This window comes from Sceloporus occidentalis, unplaced genomic scaffold (assembly GCF_023333645.1).
Source record: "Sceloporus occidentalis isolate IW3139 unplaced genomic scaffold, rSceOcc1.0.p SCAF_7, whole genome shotgun sequence".
Classification (NCBI taxonomy): domain Eukaryota; kingdom Metazoa; phylum Chordata; class Lepidosauria; order Squamata; family Phrynosomatidae; genus Sceloporus; species Sceloporus occidentalis.
In genome coordinates this window covers 14106806-14113993 of record NW_028316987.1, presented here as the reverse complement: position 1 = coordinate 14113993, position 7188 = coordinate 14106806, and positions in this window count along the sequence as shown.

The window sequence follows — 7188 nt, the reverse complement described above, 5'->3', positions numbered from 1 at the left end:
TTGCTTGATTCCTCCTCACCAAGAAACCTTGAATCAGATGTGTTCCAATTTGCCTTCATCATTGCTTTGAAGGACAGAAGAGATCCACATTCCGGGTGTGTAGCTGGTTGCCTTCCTAGAAAGGAAGGAAAGTATTTGGAAGTCTGATACAGAACTAAGTTCATTCAGTTTAAGGCCTCCTTGTCAAACTCATAGAGGAAGCCATCTTGGAGAGAATGGAGTAGGTAAACGCTCAATATAAACTGGCAAGTCTCATGCACACTTGCCTTATGTGGCTTTGCAAGGTGCACCTTTGGTTTAATCACTCACAGTGTGGACCCTTGTCCTCCTTTGTCTGTGGGGTATCAAGCAGGCAGTTAGAAAGGGGCCTAGCCATTAAATGCACATTTCCATTGATGCCACACCACAAAGAAATGTAGAGAAGGCAATTACAGCCTCCACAAGGGTTCTGCCTCATGGAGGGGGTCAAGCCTGGGGCGACTGGAGACACATTAAAGATTAAACAGGAGACGAGAAGAAGGGGTTGGAGACAGCAGTGGAGGGGAGTGAAAGGTACGGAGTGGAGTAAACATGCTGGAGCAGTTCCAAAGTGGGCCAGGCCTTGGCCAAGTGACGGCTCTCCTACTTAGCCGCAGCCCTACATCTTAGATTGCTGGGCTGAACAGCATCTCGCCTGAGATGCCTGCAGCTAAAATTCCACCACCTGACCTCACAGGCTTCCTCTACCACCAACAAAGCAGCCAAGAGGTGCATGTGTGTGTATGTGTGTGTGTGGGGGGGGGGGGTAGGGGGGAGCCCTGAAGAAGGGAGGTCAGGTCATGAAGGAGTGCAAACCTCCAAGCCAGCACCCTCCCTGGGCCTCCCAAAAGAGTACAAGCTACAGGCTCTCATTCCTTGCCCCTGCATAATATACCCCAAGCACGGAATCAGACTGCATGCTAAAGGACACACGGACCAGGCCTCCTTAACCTACACCTGTCTCTGTATCCATGTCTCGTGTCTAGTCCTGCGCTTCCAGAAGATACATTTGGAAAAGAAATACCTCCCTATTTTAGCATTTTGTTGCTAATCCTTTCCCACTTTCATCTCATTATAGGGCTGATTGATGCAGCATTAGGGCTGTCCCACTGTCCTTTTAATAGCTGTGAAGAAGACAAAAGTTCAGCAGATGGATCTTACATGACAAGCTGGACCTGCTGAACTTTGCTCTACTGCATAACCATTAAAGTGGCAGGTGCCCTGTTCCTTCTTTCATCATGGTCAATGGCATCACAAGGAGAGTGCTGGGTGTGTGGATCACACACCCTGCACCCTCCTTGTGATTCCACTGACCGTAATGAAAGGAGGGTGCCAGTCACTATAATGGTTTTTAGTTGACAAAATTTCAGCATCCAGAGGAGGGTATACATCTGGTGGGGCGGTACACCTTTTAGGACTGGCATGGCTGCTGGGCAAGCGAGAAAGGGTGTCACATCCCTTCTTTGCTTGCCCATCAGCCACACTGGACTCGAAATAGCTCTCCAGAGGCTGTAGCACGCCCCCTCTAGCAGCAGAGGCAGTGCCTTCTGTTTGGCCTCTGATACGACTGCAGCCATATTGGACCCCAAATGACACTTTGGAGGCCACAGCGGTCTCCCCACCACTGCCCTACACACAAGGTGACGCCAACCCCAGGGGCACCACTGATCAGGGTCACCATATGGCAGCTGCTTTAAAGTGATTAATGGGGAAAGCACATGTAGCATAAAGAACTGCTCATGTGCATCAGCTTGCAATACATATCAGACAATTAGAAAGAAAATATTTTACAAGCCACAGACATTATTTATAATATTATTTAGATATATACCCCATCTTTTCTCGGATAAACACCATATAGCTTTCATTCTCCCTACTTGATCCTCCCAACAGTCCTGTGAGGTAGGTCAGGCTGAGTGACTAGCCCCAAATTACTTTGACTGTGACCTTACTTGTGAGTCTAGTTTACAGAAGCAACAGAATAAGGTGGCTGAATGTCTCAGTGTCATAATGGATGACCGCTTTGAATGTTGCTCTATATATCAAAAAACAGAACCAACATCAAACTCTTTGTGAGTGGAACAGTAGCACAGTAGAGAGAAAATCGCCCTGGACTTGAATGGTGTGTGCATACGTGTGTGCCTTCAAGTCACCTGTCAACTTATGGTGACCCCATGAATTTATGGTGACCCCATGAATACAAAGGATTTCCTTAGGCAAGGAATACTCAGAGATGGTTTTGCAAGTTCCTTCCTTTGAAAAACAACCTAGAGAACCTGGTACTGATTAATGATCTCTCATCCAAGTGTTAACCAGGCCGACCCTCCTTAGCTTCCAAGATCAGGCAAGATCTGGTGCATTTAAGATATTTATGAATTGATGGGTTGATTTAAACTTTAAATTTTAAAGTGTTTATGTACTACCCAACTGCCCATGTCCTTGGGGTGATTTAGAAATACAGTGGACCCTTGTTATACTCTGGGTTTTGGTTCCAAGATCCCCCGTGTATAACAAAATCCATGTATGCTCAAGTCCCATTAAATATAATGACATAGCAAAATGGTGTCCCTTATAAAAAAAGGGAAAATCAAGGTTTGATATTTGAAATTCATACTTTTTTTGAACATTTTCAAACCGTGTATGCTTGAATCCATGTATAAAAAATCAGTGTATAAGAAGGGCCAACTGTATAAACATGAAAACAAGAAATAACACAACACATTTTCTGGTGCCACAACTAACTTCAAATCCAAGGATTCCATAGGATGGATCCATGACAGTGAAAGTAGTATCAAACTGCATTGATTCTGCAGTGTAGCAGCAGCCCAGGTCAGGCAAGCCATACATAGGTAACCAAAAACATTTTGGTCCTTCTAGAGACCTATTGAAAGCTTCTTCCAAAATGCATTCAAGGACAGCATTTCTTTCTTTCACCAGCTTCCAGTCTTCTTATGATTTCCATTTTGGTGGTTAAACCTATATATCTATTTTTTAACAGCTGGGAGTAGCTGGTGAGGCAATAGTATCTATTGTCCCTGTTTCTCTCTGCTTTGTTGTTCCCACAGGCTCACATTCCAGAATCAGTAAGAAATTTTGGAGGCAACTGCTGTTTACTTTTCTTGTTGTAGGCACCCACATGAGGTTACAGTAGGATCAGCTAGAGAAGAATTGCACTCTTTCCCAACTCACATTTTATTTCATTGTGTACTGCAGACACACTGCTGCAAACTGATATAAAAATCTGTTTTTCCAGTTCTCCTTCACCACCCTCCCAATGCTGATGCTGCTATAAAAAAAGAAGACACCTCCAGTTAGACAAAGGACAAGTGGCAAAAGAGAGTTGGATGGGTGCAAAAAGAATTTGTAAAAAAAGGAGCTTCACTGTCAGAGACTTTGTTAAGGTACGTCTGCATTGCTTTGTGACAACATTTATGGGATGTCCCTTTGAGAAATAAGATGTATGTTTTTTTCCCCCTTCTCTGCTTGTCCAGGGATGTTTTTGATCATCCGCATACCTTCTTTCCCCAGTCTGTCTTTGACTAACATATTTTTAGCTGCTAGGCATAAATGTGTACCTCCCAGTTCCTGCAATGAGACTTTCTTTAACCTTTCTTTTGAAATGTCTTCAGTAATGAATCTGACAAGCTGGTCTCCTGAAGATTTTCTCTCCACCTCCCTGGAGACTTTCTCTCCACCTCCCTGGAGCAAGTGACTTTTTTTTTTACACACACACACACACATATGCACAGCTTTCAAACTAACTCTCTGGCCTGTAATGGCTTTGCCCCTGTAGTACTTGTGACATCGAAATGAGCAGCTGAATCTAATGGGTGGCCCACGATTAGGAAAGGTCTTGGCATGGTCAGCATCAGTCATTAGTGCAAGGTCAAAGGTTTCTACAAACGTTTAGCATTCATTAAAATCTTTTTTAAAAAAACACTGTGGTGTGTGTGTATATGTGTGTGTGTCTATGGTGAGTTTATCTATAGCTTCAGGCTACCTATTGACATGGTTGTGGATAATCCCCATCAGATACACAGGATGGCTGAGCTTTTACAGGGTCACCCATAATATCCTCAGGTCAACAGAATCATCTCTTTTTTCCAGGACTATAGGGCAGGGCAGGTAAAAATGACTGGAACATTTGTCTCTTTATGCCTGATACAATACAGAAACTGTAAGAATGTTCTTTCCACCACCTCAGCTCCATAGCCTGTTTAATTTTCCCATGTTGGGTTTCTTTTATAAAAGCACCGAACCAGGCTCGGGGCAGGGGAGATGAGAGCCCTTGGTGCCAATGGAGAGCCTTCCAAAAGCTTCAGCAAGATCACAAAATGCCAGTCTGCCTTCTCTAGGGAACATATTGTAAATCCCATTAGACACTGATGTCTTTCTCTTTTCCCCCTCTGTGTCACATCAGATAATGGGGGATGTGACCAAGGGTATATCTAGTCTAGGATTAAATATATTGTTCCAAATTGGGGGGCGGGATTATTTATTTATTTATTTCCACGTTTTGCTCTTTCCAGCAAGTGCCAGCTAAATTCATATAGCAAGCCCAGTAGCCCAGTTGTTCACTGTCATTTATATCTCAGTACCTAATATTTGGAGAGTGATCATGATGTCGTAGTTTGAACACTAGATTACAACTCTGGAAACCAACATTTGAATCCCCACTGGGCCATGGAAACCTACTGGGTGACCTTGGTCAAGTCACATTCTTTCAGCCTCAGAAGAATAATACAATGGGCTTTGGGTATCTGCTGGGGTTTGGTTCCAGAACCTGTCATGGATACCAAAATTTGTGGATGCTCAAGTCCCATTAAATACAGTGGTATAACAAAATGGTGTCCCTTATATAAAATGGCAACATCAAGATTTGCTTTTTGGAATTAGTATTTTTAAAAAATGTTTTCAGACCATGGATGCTTGAATCCGTGGATAAGATATCCATAGATATGGAGGGCTGATTGTAGAGTTGGAAAAGACCACAAGTGCCATCCAGTTCAACCCTCTGCTATGCAGAAAGACACAATCAAAGCACTCCTGACATACAGCTTCTGGATAAAAACCTCTAGGGATGGAGATGCCATTAGCGTATTCCACTGTGAAACAGCTCTTACCATAAGGAAACCCTTCCTAATGTTTAGGTAGAATCTCTCTTTTTGTAGTTTGAATCCATTGCTCCATGTCCCAGTCTCTGAAGCAGCAGAAGACCAGCTTGCTCCAGCTTCAATATGACCTTCCTTCTAATATTTAAGCATGGCTATCTTGACACCTCATAATCTTCTCTTCTCTGGGCTAAACAAATACAACTCTTTAAGCTGCTCCTCATAGAGCATGATTCCCAGACCTTTCACCATGTTGGTTGCCCTCCTCTGGACACTCCCCAGCATGTCAACATCCTTCTTGAACTGTGGTGTCCAGAAATTGACACAATATTCTAGGTGAGGTCTTGAATACTCTATCCGATTCTGGGCATAAAGACAAACCCCGCTGAACAGAGCTTGTCCAGAAAACTCTGTGCGTTAAGGTTGCCCTGAATTGGGGAAATGACTTGAAGGAACACAACAACAAACCTGATATTCACAGGTTGGTGTTTACAGCCCAAAGTACCTCTTCTACTCAGTAGTCAACTAGCCTTGATCAACCTCCCTTCCTTCATTTGCATGACCTCTTTTAGATCCACCTAAGGCAGTGGCCAACTATTAATGAAACTAATCAGGATTCATCTTATTGACAGATAGTTCATAGTGGGATTCTCCCATTTTGTCCTCACAGTTGACCCTATGAAGTAGATTAGTTACTGTCCTAAAGCAGTGGGAGCTGCTGACTCAGTGCAGCTATAAATCTCCTTTTGGTTTCAATCCACTCTTTCATGGTGCTATCCAATGCGCTGAACCTAACTGGGGGAAACAGTTGCACTCCTTGCATAGTATAGTAGATCCCTTGTAGATCTTAGGACCTTTGCAAGCTCATATGGGGAGATATGGTCTTATAATCTGGAACTAAACCATATAGGGCTTTATAGGTCATGACCAGCACTTTGAATTGTGCCCAGAAACTAACTAGGAGCTGGTGAAGCTGTTTCAACAAAGAAGTTATATGCTCCCTATAGCTGGACCCAGTTAGCATTTTGGTTACAACATTTTGAACCCACTCACGTTTCTGAACTGTTTCCAAAGGCAGCCCCACATTGAGTGTGTTACAGTAGTTCAAACAGGATATAATCAAGGCATGTGTCACCGTAGACAATCTGAGATATGACCAATACCCTTATCAAGGGCTGGCTCCAGATGTTTTGTGGCCTCAGAAAGGTCAGGAAACTTCACACACCCTTCCCAAAGTCAAGGCACATACCATTCTAGGCTGGGCCTTGTTTTGGTGGAAAATCTCACAAATACTTTCTTCACTTCCTGGTGGTCAAAATACGATCATAATAAGTGAAGCAACTAATGATGTGGTGCATTTCATGACCGCCAGTGGCACAATCCTGTATGGTCCGGCATGGCATAATAGTTTTCCACGTGGAACTGCACTACAGGTCATTCGGTGACCTACCAGACCTATTACAGAGTTGCCACAGCCCTCACCCAGCCATTCCAGTGTGGACTGGAGAAGTCTCTGCCCCACTTTGATCTCCCAGGAAAAGCGGGCTATAAATAAACAGTTTATTATTATGTTTCCATGGTAAGAGGCAAAATGAATTCCACACTCCACCAATGCCATTTCATACCAGATGTTTTGTATTTCAGTTCCCAAAAGCCCCTAGCCAGCTTGGTCAACAGCCAGGCCAGGAATTCTGGGACCTGACATCCAAAACATTTGGAGGACCAAAGTTTGAGAACCACTGGTTCATGTCTGGCTGCAGGGACACGCAAGAGGATACTCCAATCCCCACTGCTCTCACCAGGCCTGACATGGCATTGGTGGGGAGGCTGCAGAAAAACAATGGTAGGTCCAAGAGGACTTTGCTCAGCACAAAGGGAAGAAAGGAATACCAACTTCCACATTAACCAAAGAAGCATACACTACTAATAGGTTGTCAGACAAAATCACTCTGACTAATAGTAAGGCTAGGCCTATCTTTACTTGGCTTCTGTCCTATCACTTGTACAGTAATCATACAGGCAACTTTTAAAAATCTATTCAATTTCATGTTTTGTACTA